The sequence below is a fragment of the Agelaius phoeniceus genome, chromosome 8 (assembly GCF_051311805.1).
Source record: "Agelaius phoeniceus isolate bAgePho1 chromosome 8, bAgePho1.hap1, whole genome shotgun sequence".
Taxonomy (NCBI): domain Eukaryota; kingdom Metazoa; phylum Chordata; class Aves; order Passeriformes; family Icteridae; genus Agelaius; species Agelaius phoeniceus.
This window is the reverse complement of record NC_135272.1, coordinates 34,388,100-34,410,901: the sequence shown is the minus strand read 5'-3', so window position 1 is coordinate 34,410,901 and position 22,802 is coordinate 34,388,100. Positions and strand designations below refer to the sequence as shown.

Below are 22,802 nucleotides of genomic sequence, written 5' to 3'. Positions count from 1 at the left end.
TGGCTATAAGCTGTCACTCAAAAGTATTTCTGCCTTCAAAGTCCATTTTCAAGCATCAGGAGCAGACACCTTCCTGCACAGGGGAGACGGCAGCCAGGATGAACCTCTGTGGGATAGCCAGGCAGGAGCCCAAGGAAGAGCAGGCAGCATGGGAAGGAAGGGCGATGGCACATCCCGCTGGGCCCAGAACGCCTCTTGGTGCCTTCGCTGGACGTGAGGCACCAACCTGCGCTGCCCAGCGCACCTGAGTGCCCCGGGTGCCGCCTGTTGTCTCGGCACGGCTGGGCGGGGATGCCGCGGGCTCAGGTGTCCCGGTTCCCACGGGCGGCTGGTGGCCGCAGCGGGGCCATCGCCTCACGGCCGGGGGGCTGCGGCCACCCCAGCGCTGGAAGGGCTCCCTCAGCCCCTGCCGCAGGAGGGACGGGCACCAGGCAGAGCGGGCACCGGGCGATGGTGAGAGGCGCTGCCGGGGCCGGTGGGCTTTTAGCGGGAGGGCAGCGGGTTGGAAACCGCGTCCCCTCGGAGGGGGTGAGTGGAGGGGGAAGGAGGAGTAGTCCGGGGCTGGAGCTGCGGGAGGGGGCCCGGAGCTCCGGAGGGGGGTCCCCGCCGGGCGCCGCCCCCTGCCCGCGGCCCGGGCGGGGCGGGGGCTCCCTCTCGCCGCTATTGGGGGGATGCGGTAGCGCGGGGGCTGTGGGGGACCGGCGCTGCCGCCGCGGGCCCGGAGCCGCCTCCGCCCGCGCAGGCTCCGCGCCAGCAGCGCGCCGCAGCCAGCGAGGCACCGGGGCGCGCATCCCGGAGGAGGAGGAGGAGGATGGTGATGAGGATGAGCATGAGCGGGGCGCTGCGGGGAGCGGCGCCGGCTGCAGGTAGGAGGAGGCGCGGGGAACCGCGGGGCTGCGCGGGGGGAGCCGCCCGCGGCCGCCCCATTGCCGCCGCCGCCGCCGTGCGCGGAGCGGGTCCCGGCGCCCCGCGGAGCTCGGCGGAGTTGAGCGCAAAGTTTTTCCGCCGGGAGGGAGGCGCTGGCGCGGCGGAGCCGGCGAGGAGGCGGGGAGGGATGCTCGGGCAGCGCGGTGCCGCCTCGCCTGCCGGGCAGCGCTGCGCGGCTGGGACGTGCGAGCGGGGATGCGAGCGGCGGCTCGCCCGCAGGAGCCGCGCTGCTTCGGGGCCGTGCGCGGGGATTTAACACTTCCACAGCCGGGCACCCGCAACTTAGAGCCCTAGTGAGCATCTCCGAGCCGTGCCGGGAATGAACGTGAGACACCGCTTCCTTTCTATTCGTGTGTGTGTGTGTGTGTGTGTCTGTGTGTGTGAGACTCTCGAGCAGGGTTTTCTCGCCATCCACCTCTGCATGCCAGCCGGGAAGGGGCAACTTGAACCAGCTGTCCCCTCTTGGTTGAATATTTACAGCCCGAATAAATATTTAGCTGCTCTTCTACCTTTTTCTCGACGCCTTCTTGTAGTGTAGATGATTAATCAGGGAGGTTAGTGGCCAATTAGGCATAACCTTGTAGAAAAATAATTATGTGAGGATATATGGGGTTTGACTAGTGATGTGATACAGAATACACCCAGATCTTGGTAGCTGCTTCCCAATGTGTGCAAATTCAGTGTGTTCTTGAATATGAATGGAACTAAAAGTGTAATGACAAATATGTTACTTCTAGGGGAAGACTCTTATTTTCCTTGCCAGTGAAACATGTAGCAGCTTCAAAGTAAAATGTGCATGTCTGGGGATATAGAGAGGGGTTGTCTTTTTCTGGTCAGTCACTAAATGTTTTTCTCTCTTTTAAATATGGTCTTTCTAGTGGTACTGGTTGCTTTGAATGTTTGGTTTGCAGAATGAATTTAATTTCATTGCCCTCGGAGTCTCAAGAGAAGAAGTGCACTGCTGTGTCTTCTGAGGCTGGTTGTTTTAACTGATCTTGTTAAATAATGCTACTATTAAACGATGGCAAATTGAAGCAAATGTGTTTTTCATTGCCCACAAGTTGTGTTTCTGAGCTAAATTTCTTTTTATGGCTGGAGAGGCTCTTGCACTGCAGTATTACAATACAGCCATATTAAAAAGGTCCTTGGAGCAAATAACCCTCTAATGCTGCAGCTATGTTTTCAGTGGACTTCAGTAGTTCTGTGGGAAGTGATTTTGTTGGATTTAAGGAATCTGAGCTGAATTGATTGTGCTTTTTTAAATTGTGGTGTTAAACTGCTTGTAGACATTCATGTGAGTGGTAAATCTAAACCCAAAATGTAAAGAAGCAAAGCTCCAAGGCTTTATTTGTGATGATTTTTTTTTAGCAACAGGTTTTTCTGGTTTTTTGGTGGTTTTTTTTCCCTTTTCCTTCCTTCCTTCTCCCTTCAATTGGCAGAGAGGTGTCCAGCTTTAATGCCTTTCCTTACCCAAGCAGGGTGCAGTGGTAGATGATACCACCATCCTCCTCTGTGTATGGTTTACTCCATCTCTCGTGCTGCAAGGAATGAAGGCAAGTCAGACTAGAGATAAAAGGGAAAGGAGATTCCTGAGGTTGATGGTGTTGGCAAATTGATTGATCAAGGTTTGCTCTGAGGAACCCCACTAGGTTTCAGGTGGTTTCTTTGGGATGTCATGCTGAAAACACAGGTCAGCACCTATCCTTCAGTGATTTCACACCAAATTCTCTGGTGCGTGCTTGGCAGGTGTGAAAGGCACACATGGAAATAAGCTTCTTATGTCAATATTTGGTGCTAAAAGATTAATTTTGAGCAGAAGACAAGCAGTTTGATACTTCTCTTTAAACTACAGCTCTTCATTACTGGCTTTTGTTTGTTCTAGTAAACAAACATATAGCTCTTAAAATTGAATTAAGTGTATAAACTGCTTGAACCAGAGATGGGAGACAGACTAATAAATAAAGAATTAAGCTATTGTAGCACTGACTGGCTGATTACAGCTTTGGCCTGATCACTCAAGCAGTGCTCCAAGCAAGCTTTCCATGCCCAACACCCTTTTTCTGGATTGGAGGATGGGAATGCTGGGGGTGACTGTGGGGTGATGTCTGCTTGACTGACAGACACTTATTGCAGAGTGGCACTGCTGCCCTGTAATTTTGCCTCTGTAATGATTTTCTCCAGAGAGCTGACAGAGAATTAAAATGTTTATGGTCAGGTTTTCAGAAGGGTTCCTCAAGATGCAGAGAGGAGGGTAGGGATGTCCATCCATTTTTAGATCTCACTAATCCCAAGCTTCTGTAGTTCCTGTGGTCATGCTCATTTTTCTTGATTGTCATGGCAGTGGCTGTTTCAGAGCACAGGAGTGGAAATGTTTCCACTCCACACAGGGTGATCCTAAAAAGAAATCAAAGTGGGAAGGAAGGAATGGCTGAAAGAGACATCTTACTCCAGTCTTTTCTTCAGATTGTTTGTGAAACCAAGGCAATAGATAACCAGTTGTACACTTTTGAAATTCAATTTCAGTGGGAGGACTACACTTTCCACCCTGTGTTTGCTGTAAATGCCATATAATCTTGGCACTACTTATCATAAGGATGCAAACCTCAAAGTTCTCCAGCTCAAGCCCATTTCTCCACTGGATCAAAACCATGGGTGCAGAGGAGCCTGTGGTGGAGGAATGGTGTCATTTCTCATGTGGATGGCAGCTGTGTGCCACAAGAGCTGAGCTGGAGTCAAGGCTGGTACCCAGAATGGCAGCAGGTGAAAAAAATGTGTCAGTGATTTCTGGTGATCAGCTCTGCCCTTATCAAACTCATGTGTGTGCTGCAGATCAGGAACACACCCTGTGCTTCTTTAACCATCTGATGCTGACCTAAAAATCCCTTTGCACACCCATCTGTGCTCATCAGGTGGGCCTCAGCCATGCTGGTGCCTGGTATCCACCCTCTGAATTTCCTCACTCAATCCCATACCCTTCACTAGGCACGTTTGCTGCAGAAGCAGGATGCTCTTGGAGGTTTCCCATCCCCCTGTTCCATCCACACTTTGTCAAGGGAATTAAGCATGATGTTGCAGCCAGCCCAGTGTGGAGCTGACAAATAGTGACACCTCCTACAAGGGAAAAAGGAGGAGGGTTGGGATATTCAGGAGAAAATCCCAGGAGGGGTGTATTCCCTGTGCTCCCCATTTTTCTGGCTGCAGCCTGTCTACAATTGCTCTCCAGATTTTTAAGGATATCCTTCTGCTTTCAGAGTTCTAAAGAAGGAATAAGTGGTGTGTTTGTGGGTTTATGCTTAACCAGAGATGCAGGAGCAGGCTGGAAGCGAAAACAAGCCAATCTCAACACTGCTAAGAGCTCTTGGAAGTGGGAATGAGAAGTATTCTTTTGAGTAACCTGGATAGCAGGTGGAAATGACCCTATACACAGTGTCTATAAAACAGAGTGTTGGATAAAATGGTCCTATTACAGGAAGTGCAGAGGGCAAAAAACCTAAGCAGTCTTGACAATCATTTTGGGATTGTTCTGCAAGAAAATCAAAGGCTTGTCAGTTTTTGCTTTTATGCACATAAATCACCTTTGCTCCTCCTGTTTCATAAAATGCAGTGGGTCAGGACTTTTCTTGCCTCTACACTATTGTGAGTATTTACAGTAGAATACATATAGCATACAACAGGAGATTCATATTTCACAGCACTTTCATTTTTCATCAGTATGCCAACTTAAAGAACCTCCAACTTCCCTTTAAAATAGCATGAAGATTTGCAAGCCAGTTATAAGGAATGAGAATACATTCTGATATTCCTCTTTTATAAGCACAGATTGATGCATTCAACAGCCAACTCCTTTGATTCTTCCAACATTTAAACATGAGTGACTTAGTGAAAAAAAACCACCATATGAATATTTACTCCTGTTTTAATGTAGCAGAGCCCTACTGAAGTCAAAGCAAGTGCAGCTGCTTCCTCAAGCTGAGGATATGGCCCAGAAAAGGACTTTCCTAACTGGCAGGAGGCTGCTTTGGTACCATTCCTTACAGGGCAATATTTTAGGGAAAAAAACAAAGAAAAAAAAATCCTACTAACATCAGAGGGATTTCTCATTTGTAAAGTTAAATGCTCCTCAGTGAGAGGTGAGGGGATTACTCCAGCTCAGAGAGTGTTTTCCCTGACTAATATATCCAAAATGTATGTTGGGATTGCCCAGCACTGATAATTCACACACCTCTGGAGTGGAATCCAGCAGCCATTCCAGGCTGGAAACATTATGCAGGAGGGGTTTAGGGAAGAGAAATGAAGAAAAACTAATCCAATTGAAACTGCAAGGGGAATTTAGGAAGCAGAATGCAATTATCCGAGTTGGATATTGGCCAGGACATGTTAGTTAACATTTTCACTCTTGTGGGGATTTTCATGGGATCTTTAATGACGATGAATGGTCAGGGCTCTATTTTATGTCTCATTTGAAAGCCTGAGCTTTCACTTCTTCATGAGGATGAAGTGAATGCTTTACCTTCCTTCACAGTGAGTTGCTTTAGTCAATCTGCTTTCCTCCCACAGGGTCAGGGCTCTCTGGGCACACCTGCCCAGCAATTCCACCTGGCCATGGGTTTTCCTCACCCTGAGCTGCTGAGTCAGAAGGAAATCCCAATTCTCAGCATTGCACATCAAAGCCCAATTCCAATTTAAGAGGTCTTCATGTGGAGAAGATTCCCTACAGTTCAACTGGCCGTGGCATTGAATCACAGAATGGTTTGGGTTGGGAAGGATCCTAAAGATCAGCTCATTCCAAAGTCCTGCCATGGGCATGATTCCCTCCTTCCCTAAGCACAGGCTGCCAGGTTTCTTCCCTGTTTTGTGAGGACTAATGGATGGAGGAATCATCTGTCAGTAGTAAATGTGATAAATCTTATTGAACCTGGCATTCCAGGAGAAAGGAGTTGATGCATAAAATATTTTCTTCTCTATAATCACGATTTTCCATTTAGTTATCTGAACTTGAATCGTTTCTGAAGCAAACAAGCAAACAGGCAGTTCTTCTCTGTAAAAATTCAGTGTCTGCTTACAAATGTGTGTTTATATTGGTGCTTTTTGGTATTCAGGCAAGGAAAACAGTAGGATGGCAGTTTGCTTCTCGGGGGGAGAAGGGCCTTCCTCTTCCTTTGGAGGTTCAGGGATGGTGTGTTTGGTATGATTCAGTCAAATATTGTTCTGGGAACTCAGAGGACTGCTCTGTATCCATTGAATTACCTTTTAATCTGTTTATCAACACGCTTGCAGACTATCTTAGAGGTCATGAGGCAGTGGCAGATGCTGGGAGATAAAATTAGATATGCATCCAGACTTTACTGTATAATTTTGTTAACAAAAAGAGCAATGTAGTAGTAGATATTCCCCCCCGCCCCTTTCTTTTTCTACTGGAAAACCTGTCCTAAGATTTTGTTTTCCTGCAAGATCCAATATAGGTAGGCTGTGCTTCTAACCCACACATGCCTCTGATACTCATGTGCAACATAAATAATTGAAAGATAACAGGGTTAATACTCTCCTTATAGCAAAGATTTTTGTTTATATAGGAATTTCCCCAAAACTCTCATGGTAACATCAATGTCAATATTCTAAAATGCTCAAAATATTCATAATGTATCAAGTGATACATTTTGTATCCAAAGATTTTTCTTTCTACATTTTTGTGTCTTTGGGGACAGTTTAGGTTGTTTTATGGTCTGTAGAATGATGGGTAAAGCCAATATCTACATCCACTCGTCCTGAATTTCTGGTTAAAATTAAAGAGCTGAGCACTCTGACCTGCTGTGGTGCATTTCCTACAGAATTTGTGGGATTTCACAGGGGTGAGTGCTGAGGAGAGTCTCATCACTCTGCTACTGTCAGACTTGCTTTGACTTACAGGTGGATCTTAGTTGTGCTCATCTCCTCTCAGAATGTGAACCAAAAGCCCAGCTCTGAGCTTTTCAAGAATGTTCAGAACATGTGGAATGTAATGTTAAGGGTCAAAAGGAATCCTGATCATTGTCCAAAAGCCTCAGGGGAAACCACCTTTTTCTCTTTTTTTAAAATAACAACATCTTTAGTCCAAGGCTTCCTAGCTAGCTGTGCAAGGCTGGGTTTTGTCCCTCATAAACAAAGTGAATGTGCTTAGGGACCCCCCATGTAAATAAAGTGCCCATTCCATCTGCCTCTTGTAGCTTGACCCACAAAATCAGCACAAATATTTTCACTGCACGGAAGAATTGGATGAATGTATTATGTTGGCCAGGTGTAAAGCTGTGATCTGTGACATTTCATGCCTCATGTGGGCATTGTGCTGCCATGTGGCACAGTGGGCTGCATTAAAAGAGTCTTTGGGGATAAAGAGAGACAATATGGACAGAAGCTGTTGTTAGGCAAAATAAATTATAGAGTAGCTCATCCAGAGTGAGAAGGATTGGGAGTGATGTAGTTTCAAACATTGTTTTTTCAGTAATTGTGCTGTTTGAATTGTGACCTACTTTAATAACATTCTATCGTTTTTAATATTTCTTTATTCATTACATTTTATACACACTCAGGTGGTTTAATGCAAGCTGTGTGGAAATTACAATGAAGGTCAAGTGCTCTCTGTGAGGATAACTTATTACTGAAAATATTAACTGTTGTCATTACTGTTTTCCAACATGAAATTTTATTTGTCTGGTGAATGAAGAGATGATGTTGGGCTTGTGTTAAAGTGTGTGATTACTGTCAGTAGACCAAAGTCCTTCCAGTCACAGTTTTGAGATGTGCATGATCACTGAACAAGTGTCACTTTAAGTTGATTTATTTTTCCCTACACTCTTAAGCTGGTACAGCCCCTTATCAGAAACATCTTTGAGATTAGGATTGGTTTATATAGATTTAACTTTTAGAAGCCTTTAGTAAGCTGAGGCTAAACTGAGATTTGCAGCTTTACTTATTGAAATAACCATGCCTTCACTTGGCTTTGCAGCCCTTCAAATGAGCTTAAATTCATGCTTTAAATTATATTAGTTCAGTATTTTTCATGTGGAAAAGGCTTTGGCCCACTGGAGGTCTGTGTAGAGGTGGAGTAAAGCCTTAGTTAGGGCTGAGAGCAGGCTCTCCATGGCCAGTGCTGGGGTCAGTTAAATCACAGGTGCTCCACAGTGGTTTTCCATAAAAAAAAAAGACCTTCCAACAGTTGCCCTGTGGTTAGTGGAGGTGTAATTGTGAATTTTCACTGAGAGTTTGGAGAAATGGGGTCAGGACATCACTTTCTCAAGTCATAATCCCACTTTGGTAGAGCAAATATATTGCTTTTCTCAGAGCCATGGCAATCCATGGGAGAAAAGGGAAGCCTTGGAGCATCCCTGCTGTCCTTACACAACCTAACATATATGGGATACCAGTGCATAATTTATTACATATTATTGAAATAGAATCATTTTTGTAAAGGTCAGCTGTCCACAGTGTCTGAAGTGTTTCAGTTTTGATTATGCAGATTTGAGGTTCCTTTAGGAATCAAGTCTGAAATGGGCAGAATGAAGACAGAAGAGTTGCAGTGAATATTCACCCTTTTGGCTGTGGCAGCAGATCAGGGATTGAAGCTTTACCAGCTCTCTGATTGCATTATCAAAATTCTTGCCTGCTGGCTTGATGTGATGGACTTAGAGGTTTCCCTGGTCCAAGGCCAGGGACATCTCAATTTAAAAGTCATGTGTATCTAATTTTCCTTCTGAGCTATGTCATTTGAATTCTCTACAGTTGTGTCTTCTAAGTATATTCTGGAAGAAAAATAAAGTAGGTAGGTAAATTTTCTGGTCTGGTAAGGTTTCTGTACTGCTGTTCTGGATTTGGGTTGGACAGGTAAGTTAGGAAGGCAAGAACTGTTTTATAGAAACAAAACCATGAGATTTTTAGCTGAATGTCTGTTTTCTGGGTGAAATCTCCACTAGACAAAGCTTTCATGTCAGCCCAGCATAAGAGAGGAACAGGAGAAGCTTAGTCCAGGAAAGAGAGGTCTTCTATAAAGATTTCTGATAAAGCCTTATTAAATCCTTCTGGAGAGCTGAATAAGGAATTGTCCTTTCCATTTAATGAAGTGAAGGGTGTCACACAGTGTGAGAGGCAGCAGACACAAGTAGGACACCTCACACAGGTGATGTTCTGAGGAGAGCTCAGTGCCTTGGGGTGTTGAGGGTACTAAAACCAAACAATCTCCTGGAAGAGTTTGTGGTAGAACTGAGGGCCCAGACTGGGGCTGACACTGCTTCTGCCATAGTTGTGCCAGGCTCACAGATGTGTTCTGGTGAATTATCTCAAGCTGTGGGTGCTCTTGGTGCCTGCCAGGGAGCCAAGGTTGCTGCACATGGAGCCAGCCTTACTCTGCCCCCAGCCAGAAGGGATTTCTTACATGGAGGTGAGAACTCAGCCAAAATCCAGTGTGGAGCAGTTCATCTCTCCCTGCTGTCACCCAGGTTCTCTTGAGTCAAAGCTGAGTGTGGGATACAGAAGAAGTTGCTTTTAAGAGACACACAGCAGTGTTGGAGGAGAGATGTTATCTTCTAACAAGGCACCCAGTGTTGCAAAGGTGTAGAAAACTGAATTGGTTGTGCAGGTGGTTTATTTTGCTGTAGTTTTAAGCAGTGACTTTGGTTTAAGGTCTGTTATTTCCCTTACTCAGTGTTAGGTGCTCTACCCTTGGTGTTTGACAGTGTAGTGATCTCTCTGCTGGAGCTGCTTTTTCTTATCCAGCACTTGTGTTGGACATGTCTATATCCATCTGCAGCCAGCTCTGAAGCTTGTGAAAGGACCCAGCAGAATTTTAAATGTGTATATTAAAAAAATAAAGAAGTTTAGAAGCCATTAGATTCCATTTAGGTCATATTTGAAGCTTTGTTCCAATCTCACAGCATGGAAGCTCCATTTTTATTGGAAGTGGAGAACCTTGGGTAATTGCTTGACATGAGGAATTAGGGCTTAAAGAAGAACACTAAATATCATGAGACTTGTGATAAAATCTTAAGCACTGTATAAGCCACTGAGGGCTGTCAGGTTGTAATTAGGTTTGATCATTATCAGCTTGAGCCAGATTTGCACAGGTTGCTGAGACATGGAAGGTCATGTGCCCCATTACCAATTCCATGAGCAACTCAGAACCCTTCCCTGATGATGGTGAGCTGGGCTGACTGGGCATTTTCTTTATTTCCTTTGCACTTTTGCCTCTTTCCTTCACAGGTTGCTCAGGTTATCTCATGCCCAACCCCAGGCCACCAGGAATTCCTCCCATGTGGAGAAGTGATCTGGGCTGAACATCACTCTTGTTCCTGTTTGCTCAATTCTTACTAATTCTGGAGATTGAGGAAGCTGTTTTAATTCTAAATGGTTGTCTTTGAAATAGGTTGTGTTTCTGTGGAAATGCTTGTCTGTTTTGGTAACTTTTTGTAAGCAAATTTTGAAGAAATATAATATTAATCTTAATATTGAAGTAAGAATGTCACCTTATGTAGGGCCCTAGGGTGTGTTTCTTAGTGGTAGGACCTGGAATAGAGTTCATTAATAATTCCACTTATTGCAGACTCTGTTGCCTTCAGATTACCATTTCAAGTGCAAATACACAGTGGAGATTACACGTGGCAACATTTAAAAAGCAAAGTTCAGATGCTGTAATTGTGCAATGGAGTCATTTGGAATTATTTAATAAAAGAAGCATACAAAAAGGTTCCTCACTCTAATTTCATCAATAATGTATTTTGCATTTGGCTGGAGACATTTGGCTGGCAGCTTTTCTTTCAGGGTGCTGTGGAACAAAGCAGTAACCCACTGAGGTTTCCTCATTGGGGCTGCTAAGAGTGGCAAGGAGATCACAGAGCCTTGATTTCAAAAAGACAAACTAGGGAATGGAGCAGCATTTCTTAGCTGTCAACAAATAGAAACAGAGATGGGAGAAATTGTGATCTCTGAAGGAAAATGGCATTTTCCACTGAAGCTGGTTAATTTGGTATGTATCCTGATTTATTTTCCCTGTTTACTGAGGAAGCAGTATGGACACACACTCTCACTGCTGTGCCAAAGACTTTCACAGGAGCTCTTCCTCTTCTACCAGGAAGATTTCTCTTCTAGCTGCAAACATAATATTTTACCTTGCAGATGTCAATGCTGGCTCTCTGGTTGTGCTCACCTTTGCTTCCCCAGCAGCTCCCACACCTGATTGTTCTCCCAGCCCTGCAGTTGCCTGGCTAACTCACTTTCTGCCTCATTTACTTCCCAATGACTGCTGCACACCATTCCCAAATTCAGGACCTGCCCACCTTTGTGACTGGCTGCTCAGTTTGCTGCAGTGTTCAGTGACTTCTCTTGGGAAATGCTACAGCCATACATCTTTGGAATTGTGGAGCTGGGTTTTGTTACCTTCACCAGAAGAAGAGAATGAACACTGGGGAAAAAATATCCCACTGAGAGCACTGTGAGGAATTCCAGCTGGTGGATTCAGCAGGGTGGAGCTGGTGCCAGGGGTTGTGTGTGTTGGTACCTCACTGTGTGCTCTCCTAAGAAAAGCAGAAATTCCTGCTTACCTGATCCATCCTGGACATCTCTAACAAACACCAGGCCAAGCCACTTGTGCTGTTGGTACTTTGCACTTGAAGAAGTGAATGCCAAGGTTTTGGAGAGGTTTAAATATTTTTTCACTGAGAAAACACCTTCTTTTGAGTAAACCTAAGGCAACTTAAGATCACTGTCTTGGAGATGTAAGCTCTTGTCAGCTTGGTGCTCCCAGAGAAACACATGTTAGGGTGTGAGCTGTGAGTGCTGCTCCCCATCAATTGTTTTTCTCTGTACAAAATGATATATTCAGTGCTTGGTGGCTCCCAAGGGAGAGTCTTGGAGTGATTCCCTTCTCACAACTACGTCTGCACCTTTGTGTGCCCTCACTGCTCTGCTTGCTGACTCTTCTGTGGGAAGATGAACAAGAGTGAGTCTGAGGATTTTTAGTTTCTTTTGTTAAGATTCTGCTCAGTCTGAGCTGAGTCTTTTTTAATGGAAAGTTGTATGGACTGATTGTGGCTTTTTCCCATGTGGTTGTTTCTCCCATCATATTTAAGGTTCTTTTTAAAACCTTGTGTGGCTGCATCCAGATTCCATTGCAGTTCAGGGACAGCACTGTGACTGCCCACCTTGTGCACTGTCATAACCAAAAACCCTCTTTCATGTCTCTTATTGTTTTTATCAATTTCCCCACCTATTTTAAAGGTCTACATCTGATTACAGAGTCCCAGTTTCTTAAATGCTGGGAAGTATTTTTGCTTTGAAGGTCTCTAAGTACTGTACTAACAGCATGGAACAAAAATCCTATATAAACTCAAGTAGGATTTCTATAGTTCCTTAGCTAACTGGGGCAATAAATAAAGTACAATTGGGGCAACTAATAAGGAAAAATAAGGGTTGAGATGTGGCATTCATGTGCTTTTCTGTATTCTATGGACATCTGATTTGTAATTGCCATGTTGGTTATTTTGTAGGTGGGATATTATTTTAGAGCTCAGCATTGGAGCAGGAGAGCTGCTTGTGATTCTGTTGGAGGATGGGAGAGACAACAGAACGAGGCAGAAATCTTATTTTTCTGGTGCTTTTCTCTTGGAGGAGGCTGAATCTGAGAGCCTTGGCACTGCTCCATAGCAGAGGAGCTTGCAGTGATGCTGCAGTTTTGTTGGTGCCACTGCAGACACAAAGGCTAAAACAAATCAAACTGAGCTGAGAGGAGCAGATGGGGCAAGTGAGAAGTTGGGAAATCATTCAAAGTGTTAGACACTGAGCAATTTCAATTTTCCTGAGACAAGTGGGTGCTGTGGCACAACATGGCTCCTTCTGACACTCAAAACACGTGAGACAATTTTGGAATAAAAGCTGCATCAGGTGTTCTGTTTCCAAATTTCCCTGCCTGAGGGGGAGAGTTTGCATTTGGCAAGGATAGCTGTAAGGGGGGGTGGGGTGGTGAAAACAAGATTATCATGAATCCTTTCAGGTGTTTTGTTGACTACTCTGAGCAGAGTGTGTGTAACAAATGAGCAAAGTTCCTCTGTTGGAGGCAAAAATGGAATTTATAGGCTTATCACAAGGCACTGGGGGTCAAAGAAATTGGACAGATACTTCCTTTTTTCTAGGAATGTTGTCTTGATTTTAATGTTCTCCTTGAAGGATACAATTTTCCCCCACAGCATGGGAATAAACAAAAGAATAAACCCCTGATAAATATAAATATAAATATAAATATAAATATAAATATAAATATAAATATAAATATAAATATAAATATAAATATAAATATAAATATAAATATAAATATAAATATAAATATATGTTGGAAATTTTGGCATTGTCAGTAATGAATCCACAGAAATTCCTTGGAATGTGTGACCTGTATCCCTCTGTAACATTCTTCTTCTGTTAAGATTTCTCCTTTAAGGGGTTTGGTTTCCTTTAGAAGTGTGGAAATTAGATACAAAGAATTCTGGTCTCACCTGATAATTGTTGCCTAAACACAATTTTGCAGTATTTACTGTTTATAATAAAGAAATAGACTGTAGATAATTCCTGCTTTAAAAGCTGCAGGGCACAGAAAAGTTGGGTGTAGGAAAAATGTGTATGATAAGGCATAGTTCCAGCAGAAAGAAAAGGAACTTAAATAGCACTTGGATTTTTTCCATCCACCCTACAAAGAAGAAAATTGGTTTGCAGGAAATATAGGTCATGGCAGAGTTCTGGCATCTTGATGCTGCTGTTTTGTAAGTACACTGGATTGCTGGCAGCACAATTTGGGACTCCCATTAGAGCTGCTCTTTGCTGTCAGCCTTAAAGGCCATTTAATATCCCTTATCTGATCTAATGCACTCCTCACACAGACAAAGAAAATTTAAAAGATGCTGTGGGTTTGGGGGATTTCTGTTTGGGTGTGGGTTTTAAAATTTTTTTTCATTTTTTTTTTCTAAAGGAGTTACTGAAAGCCAATTTGGAGATTCTGCCTGTTGGTGCATCTAAGTGTCAGTGGCTTCAGTAAGAACCCAGGGTTCAAGAATGTTTCATGAATGAGGAGTTGAAGGGAGATACCTTTAAAAATCTATTTATTTTAATTTTTTGATATAAAGATGCAAAAATGAGCAAACAGAAAGGCCTATCAGTTGTGTGTATCTTATTGAAATGCATTGATTCTTATACAAAAATTATTATTGCATGCAGTTGCATGAACAAATGGAAAAGCTGGGTTTAGGACCCCTTGAAAATAATCTATTTCTGTTAGACATGCATATCATTTAGATATATTCTTGTCTACACAGTGTATAATTTTTCAGTGGCTCTTTCAGGGGTAATTGTGGAAGGCAAAATGTGCTATGTGAATATGGTACTTCAAATTGTTGAATGCTTCCATGAGAAAATATATGATTAGTCTGCAAATAATCTCTTCAAAGGCCCTATTTCAATTCTGAACTCTCAGATGGCTTGGGTAGTCTTTGCTCTTGCTTTGGAGGGATTGAGAATGTTAAAACCATTTACATGCATTGTCACAAAATAATTTTATGGGGTTGATCCTGCCTGACACGATGCTTCACACCATGATGGAAAAATTCATAAATGTTTTCTCCCTTTTGATGCTCAAGATGCACTTAAAAACACTCATTTCTCTAAGAGTTATTTTCTCTCTTTATATCCAATTCATGGATTATGGTCAAGTGTTCATTTTTATGGCATTTACAAGAAATCAGTAGAGCCAGCTTGCTCATAACACTCTCCCTCCACCCCCTGCCCAGATTCCTCCTCACAGCATCCTGGAACAAAGAGAGCTGAGATTCTGAGCCTTGCTCTGATCTGATTCAAAAATACATTTCCCTGTAGTAAATTTTTAAGAGTCTGAATTGTTTGTGGTCAGAATCTAAAGTTATATCCTTTATAGTAAAGAAGGAGTGGTGGTTAATAAGTTTCTGAGCTGTCTAAAAATTTTAATTTAGGATGAAGTTCTCAGCGTTGTTTCCCAGCCATGAGGTGTGGGGAGACCAGCTGGCTGCAAGAGAGCTGTGTAGGATTCAGTCTGACCCTGCAGTTGCTTTAGGTGTTGGTTCTAGTGGCTTGGGTAACAGATTTGTTTTATTTGTGTTGTTTTGAGGCTTGGCCTCTGCTCTCCATGTGCTTGGGCAGCACAGGGTAAACAGCAGTGCTGGTTTGTCCCCAGTGCTCCGTGCTGAGGGAAGGTTATGGGAAAGGTTGTGGTGAGAGAGCTCTGAGGAGCAGAGCATGTCACACATCATCACCCTGCAGAGGTGTGGAGATGACACGTTGATTCTGCTACTCAGCCCCCTCTGGGTGTCTGTGACCAGGTGATGACACTGATTTATCACAGAACTTCAGCTGCCTTTCACAAGTTCACAATAATTTATCAGCCTGTGCACCTAAGAGTGAGCAGTTCTTTTTGAACCTTGTTTTGTGTTCAGTGGAATTAATGATTTAAAAGGTGTGCCCACAATACCTTAAATAGCTAAGCTGGTTTGGAAATTCAGATTTGATTCAAACCATTTGGTTGCCATACCGAACATAGCTGTGCTAAACAGTTCAATAATGTCCTGGTTTGAAAAGACAGGTGTCTGCTAAGGAAGGCAGGAGCCAGCTTTGAAATGGAAAATGTAAACCCCCTCTCTCCCAGCTACATTTTTGAACCTAAGACAAATAAATATTGGAATTTAATTTGTTGAAATGTACAAGAAAAGGAGCTCATTATCTGAGTTATTCCGCAATAGAATTTATGCAGCAGAACAACCTTTACTAAAACTTCACTGTGTCCCCTGTTTTCAGGTACTGGTTAGAAATACCTTATTCTGTTTGTCACCAGGGCTTTGTCCCCTGTGACAATGCTGGGATGTGGCTCTAGCAAGGAGAGGCTGCTGCTGGCAGTGGCCACTCCAGTTTGGCTCCTGATCCTTCCAGCTGTGTTCTGTGTGCTCTGAGCTCTCTGAGCTGCACACACCGAGCCCACCTGGGCTGTGCTGACCTTTCCAGGAGCCCTGGGCTGCCCTGGGGATGCCTCCCTGCCACCCCTCATCACCTGGGATTTTTGACAAGGTTGCATTTCAGTGCTTTTTGGAATTTTCCCCTGATCAGGCCTGCTTTTCTGGGATGAGGAGGAGCTGCTGTGGCTGCATGGAGTGTTGGTTTTGGGAATTTCTAACTCACAGAAAGGTGCCTGCAGCTCAGGATATGCACATTTTAAAATGGGTGTTTATGAATTTAAAATGTCTTTTTTTTTCTTGGTTGTTTTATTTTTGGATTTTTTTTCCCCAAATAAGCCCTGTAATGAGTTGATCCTTTGACTCACCCACAGATAAGACAGTTCCAGTGAAAGAAGCTGTTTTATGGGATTCATTTTGGAAGCTATTCAGGGAAATTACCGTAGGCTTTTTGAGAAAATTAGTGAGAACGTGGAAGAACCACAGAAAGGTTTTTTTCCCTTAGGATTTTAAGTAGGATCTTATGAAGGGAAGGAAAAAACCCAACCCCAAATTCTAATGAAAGAATTTTTTAAATAACAAAATTATGCAAACTCTAGGTTTAGATGTGGGTAAGTTCTTAGCTGTTCCTCCTAGTGGATGTTTTATTTTAAATTAGTTAAATTAGTTAAGTTAGTTTATTTTAAATTAGCTTTTAGAAGGGAAAGGAAATTACTTAATCAGTGCTCCAAATGTGTGTGTATATATGGGTGTGTGTGTGTATCCCCTTTGCAAGATGTTAAAGAATTTGGATTTGGGATGATGCTAAAAAATGAATGTACAACTTGTAGGAGTGAAATGATCAAGGCAACGACTCTGTAGGGCTGTGGGAACCCCAGGGGCTCAGCTCATGATGAATAAAGTCAGCTGGATTCACCTGAAGTGAAGTTTTTATCCTGGAGGAAAAAAAAAAAAAAAGAAGTGAATCAAATCTCTGGGTCTTTCACAGGGACTTTAAATGTTTTGAATTGGAGAGGGGCATTTCTTGGTGCTTGAATTAGGGTAATGTTTTGTGGGTATACATATATATGATCCATATAGAGAACTGGGGAAACTACACGTGGATTTCTGCTGAACAAAATGATGTCTTTGACTCTTTCTGACACAGGTTATTAAAGGAAGAAGTCAGATGGTTGGAATAACTTAATCTAATTCTTGAAAATGTGAGCCACACGTGGAGTGTGTGATGCTGAACTGCAGCGAGGGGAATAGAGAAGCAGGTGCTGCTGTGGAGCATCCCAGCAGCATCCCATGGAACTTTACACTAAATACCAAATAACTTGGAAATGTGCCTCCTCTATGCATGGGGCTAATTGATTTCTGAGCCACTTGCTCTGGAGGCTTGTTTGTATTTAAGGTACTCTTTGGAATGCCTCTCTCTGCACTATTCCTTTGTGCAGAACAGACATCAAGGACCTTCAGGTCAGACAGCAGCCATGCTGAAGCCATTCCAGGAATTTTTTGGCACACTTTCACATCAAAGGACAGAATTGTGCCTGTGCTTCTTGCATAGTCTGGGGTGTATTAAGCCCAAGACCATCTTCTTGTGAATATTCTGTAAATATATTTTCAAATATTGTTCTTGTGGGGTGTAAGCAGTGTCATGGGTGTGGACAGGTCTGTGTGGCTGCACCATCTCCATCAGTGCAGGTGTGTTGGGTGGGTGTCAGTGCTGCTGTTTCCTCATTGGATTCTCATAAGGGAGTTCAAGGATGCTCTGTGAGAAACTCCCTTCTACTCTGCATCCTTCTCCTTCAGTGTGATGCCTTCAGCATCCCAAACTCTGCTTGAACCCCTTCCTGCTTCTGGGTGACACAAATATCTGTGTGGCATGTGGGCTTTCTCCTCCCCTCCTCTAGCCTCTTCTCCCCAGTATTATTTTCAGGGTGGGAATAGCACATTAACCTATTTAAAAATAACAACAACAAAAAATAAACCCAAACAAAGAAATCCCCACCTTGAATGACTGAATTTGTCACAATAATTAAGCATGGTAGCTACAGCTCTGGATGAGTTTCACCTGCTAAGAGCTACTGCAGTCAGCACCATATGGTGGCCTTTTTTTTCCTCTTTTTAATAGACTTAGAACAGCAATTTGTTTCACCCGTGAGCCAGCACCACAGCATGCATTGCTTAACAGAAACAACCTAAGACTGGTGAGCTTTTCATTTTAAGTTTCAAGGAGCATTTAGCTGAGCTTCAGAGCCTGCTTTTTCTGGCACTGCCTGTTTGCATTGTAACTCTTTGATGTATAAAATTAAAGGGCTAAAGGACAGAAGGGCTTGATTTTTCTGACCAGAGAATCCTCAGTCTTAATGTTTGTAAATAATCTCTTAATATTTACCTGGCTCTTCAATTTATTTCCAAGCTCTCACCAATGTCTGTGTGTCACCCTGAGACTGTGGAAAGAAAATTATTGAAGATATGGAAAATATTATTTTATTTGATGGGTGGACTAGAAGTGTTTAGTTATGGGTGTGTCTGTGCTGTGAAACAGGGCCTGGTGCAGGATCCCTGATCCTCTTCCAAAACACAGAACAATGTTACAGCACTGAGGGCTTTATCCCTAACGGTTCCACAAGGATGTGGCAGTGCTGCTTTAGCCTGTTTTATCCCCAGATGACCAGAGGTACCCAGATTTTTAACCACTTGCTGCCCTGTGCCCCATAAGCTAACAAATGCAAACCCACAAGTTCAGTACTCTCTTGTCTTAAAGCTTTGGTTTTTTGATTGACAGACACAATGAATACAAAAAGAAGATTTTTTTTTTTTTTTTTTTGTATATTTTTAGGCTTCCTTAAAACTTGGGCAAGTCATGCAGTACCTTATTATCCTGGAATGACATTTCCAGAATGGAACAAAGACCTGGTAGCACAGCAAGCTGACCTGCAATGCACAGGACTTGTGTTTAATTCCCCTTCCACACCATTCCGGGGGAATTGTTTAGGTTAGGGAGGCAGCAGGATTCCCTGGCTGGAAGGACCATGAGAATACCCCTGGGTGTCACATCCTGAGCTTAGGAGGCTGTGAATAACCCATCCCAGACCCTGCCACCTCCCCAGTCCATGAGGGTCATGCTGAGCCCTCATTCAGATGCAGGAGCTGTGGTCCTGATGTCTTCCATCCTTCCTCCCCGTCCCCTAATTGCTCCTGGGATCTTGCAGCTTGTGATGGCCTTCTAATTCTGGATCAATACTCAGGTTGCTTTTGTTATTTGCTGGTGTTGATAACCTGACTCTGCAAGTCACTCACCTGGTGATAACCAAGCCCTCTGCTTAATTAGGAATATCTGCTTAAAAATGAGATAGGTATCTGGGGGAAATGCAGGTTACAAATGGTTCCAATTAAAACTCATGTAGCAGATTTCCCACATCTGTCCTATTGTGTATCTCTCTTCCCTTCTTGGAAGGCTGAGGATGCAACATTTTAAGAGGGTACAGGTGTTGTGTTCAGAGTTCAAGATCATCTGCAGTGAGATGAGTTTGAACTGTCACACCCCAGCCTTGTTCCTGTCTTGCATCCTTGTGTACTTTGACTGTGATAAAATGGACTTTTAATTTCACAAGGCTTTAAAAACAACAGGGAATGCTGTGTGGTTTTTCTTTGTAAATTACCCAGCTTATCTGCAAATAAGGTGTGATTTTTTTTTTTTTTTTTTTTTTTTTTTTTTTTTTTTTTTTTGTGTGGACAATGCCCCATTTATCCCTCTAGACCCTCCAAAATGTGGGACTTTCCAATCCCAAAAACAAACTTCTCTTTAATTTTGCACCAAGAGTACTTGCTCTGCATAGGAGAGATTTTAATCTGATTTTTTGATTGGATTTGGATAGAAAGAGTCATTCCTTGGAGTTCTCTAATGAGATGGGAGAAAGGGGAGCTTAGGGAGGGTACTGCATTGCCCAGGAGCTTTTTGTTCTTCACAGTCTTTTAACTTCATGTGCCTTTGCCACTTTCTCGTGCTCAAGTAATGTTCAAATGGGTTTAGTTTGCAAATTTAAATGAGCTTGCTAATGTTCTCATTTTAGCAATACCATCTAGAAATACTGATTAAAAATGTCACCTAGTGATTTTAATCTGTGAGGAATGGGCAGTTCTGAGAAAAGCAGATCAGTTTTTTTTTTTCTCAGTACACCTCCATCACAGCAGAAATGGTCCTGGTAATGTTCCCTGCCTGAAAAGTGTGTGTTTGGCTGCTTTTGGGAGAAACAGGAATTTGCATTCTATTTATGAAGCACCAGTAAACTCCAGTTTTTTCAACCAGCACTGGATTTGAAGTTGAAATTTCTGGTTTGAGGGAATCTGGCCCACCTTGCAATTATGGGATGATTCCCTGAGCCAGCCTGCACTGCAGAGCTTCCCAAGGCCCAGCACCTGCAAGCCTGGGAGGTGTTGGAGGGTCACCAAACTTGGGGTCATTTGTCCAAACCCTCTTTTTATCAGAAATTTTCTGCTTTTTCTGCTCAGGTGTTTGAGCCAAGACTTGCTGATGCTTGCAACACAAAAGATGTTTTGTGTTTCTTCTGCTTGCAGGTCCCAGAGTCAGTATTTTTTTTTTTTTTGGCAAATGCTGATATTCTAATTTGTTTTGCAATGCAAAGTCCTTCAGTAATCCAAAAATCACTCTCCAGACTACAAGTAAAGGACAGAACTTCATCTTATGGGAGAACAGTATTGTCCAGTGTCCTGTTATTTAGTAGTCAGGAGGATTGTCCTGCAGTAGGAGATATTTCAGAGAGCAGGGTGGGGACAGATTTACTAGATTCATTTAGAATCATTAAGGTTGGGAAAGACCTTTTAAAATCATCCAGGCCAATTTCTGAAAGTCAGAAGAGATTCCTGTTAGTTCAGAGCACCAGGGACTGGTGGTGCAGGTGGATTCTTCTCCTCTGCAGCAACCAAATGCTGCTGTCAATTAGCACAGACCCGAGGGCACCTTGTGCACTTAAATGAAGGAAGGACAAGATTAAAGCACCACCTTATGATTTACAAAATAGGTGAGTTGTGTAGTGACCTTAGAGCACAATCACTGAATATTTTGTTATTCCTAAAAGGCTTTGGGGGAAAAGAAGCTGAAGGATATGAGCACCCAGAATATGGAGACCTTAGACAGGAAAGCAAAATGAAGTAAGAGGGGTAAAAATGAATAAACTTAATTTAATTTCTCACTGAAGTTAGTGTCTTCCATTTAGAAAAGAGATGGAGGAGGGTAAGAATCAGTTAATATATGCCAGCACTAGTATTGAATATGTTCTTTCATACATGAAATTATCCCATAAGTGAGACAAATTGCTTGAATCATTAAAAAAATCCCAAAAATGCTGATGTGGGAAAGACCTTGAGAGATAACTTAGTGTGTTGCCAGGCTCTTAGGTGAGATCAAGTGTACCTGTCTCACCTCCAGAAGCTGACAGTCTGTCTAACCTCTTTTTAAACCTTGAATATTGATTTCTCATCTTCCCTAGACAGCCTGTTCTGGGTCTTCACCACTCTTACTGTTAACAAGACTTTCATTTTTCTAATACCTAATTCTTCTCCCACTTGTCCTTCTGTCAGTTGCAGGAGAAGAACTGATGGATGCCCTCTTCTGTTACTGCCTTGTTGGACACTTGTGGATGATGCTTTGCCCCTCCTTGAATTAATCTCAACTTTGCTTTACAGGAAGAAGAAGAAAAAAAAAGAAACGTTGGTTCTTTTTCTGCTGACAGTGCTTCTGAAATCAGAGTTGTTTGTGGTGGGGTTTTTTTGGTGGTCTGTTGGTTTTTTTCCCCTTCAATTGACCTTTCCCATATTTTAAGGAGTGGCACTAGAAATGGGATATCTATTGAGGCAGCAAATGTCTTTATAGTGCAGTAGGAAAAGAAGAATAAGCTCCTTGGTCTTAGCATCTCATGCTTCTGTCACACTTCTTTGACATTTCTGGTTTTCCAATAATACTGTATTTTTCACTTGTATTCATTGCAAGTGGCTGAAGTGCAGATACTTGGCCTTTTATCGCCTCTCACTTTCACCACATGAATTTTAAAATGAAGAATAAAATAGAAAATCAAGTAGGAAGTGGTGCACTCCATCAGGTTTCAGCTCTCAGATATTGTATCCCAGTCTCCAACTTGCTGATTTATTCCTTCTCTGCTGATTTTGCTCCCATTCCCCAGCTCTGTCACCTACAGATGTTCTGTGGTTGTTGCTGTTTAGTCCTTTAAGAGCAATGGCATCTGCTATTGCTGCTGATGGTGGCTATTTCAGAGATGATTTATCAGGAAAGAGTTGGTGACTTCAGGCCTTGAGCCAGGGACTCTGGTCCTGCTCTTGGCAGAGCTTTACATGAGCCACTGGATTCCAGCCCTTGTGTACTAAAGATTAGAGGCACCTTCTAGATTTAGGGCTGGTCATCACTGCCTGTGCAAAATTTGGAAAGGGGAAAAAATGGGTTTTTGTATTATTCTTTTAGTATTGTAGTAGAATTGTATCTTATCTATGTATTGATGTTGGCATCATATGATCAGTGCTTGGATCTAGTAATACTCCACAATCCTCCATTGAGGAGAAAGAAAAACAATTGTTGAAAAATCCATTTCTCCTCCTTGGCAAAAGCTACTGGGGTTGTCAGGCAGCTCAGGTGATTTTCAGGATTTGAGAACAGATCAAATCCCATAAAGATGAATGTGTTTGCAATATGTAGTTAGAGTGTAGTTACAGAGCAGTGTGTGACTCCTGAGCCTGATGTATTGTTACTCAATGATTTCAATCACAAGGTGATGCCAATGCATTTGTTTAAGCTGCTGGTATTTCAGAGTTAATTTTACACCTGAAATAAGAAAATAAGGAGAGGACTTTAAGAAATGTTTGGAGGTATGG

At 42.9% G+C, this 22,802-nt stretch overlaps 1 protein-coding gene across 9 annotated transcripts in view; it reads left to right on the top strand.

Annotated features, from left to right (window-relative positions):
* The first annotated feature begins 723 nt into the window (after window positions 1-723).
* The window catches only part of DAB1 (DAB adaptor protein 1), a 413,920-nt gene continuing 391,841 nt past the window's right edge, over window positions 724-22,802 (top strand). For 4 of the 9 annotated variants that reach the window (XR_013183324.1, XM_077182566.1, XM_077182572.1 and 1 more), the window contains exon 1: window positions 942-1,252. The gene's annotated coding sequence lies outside the window, so the exon portion shown is untranslated. Of the gene's footprint in view, window positions 867-939; window positions 1,253-22,802 lie in introns of those variants that run through there. The other 5 variants (XM_077182569.1, XM_077182563.1, XM_077182570.1 and 2 more) reach the window with 4 other exon arrangements.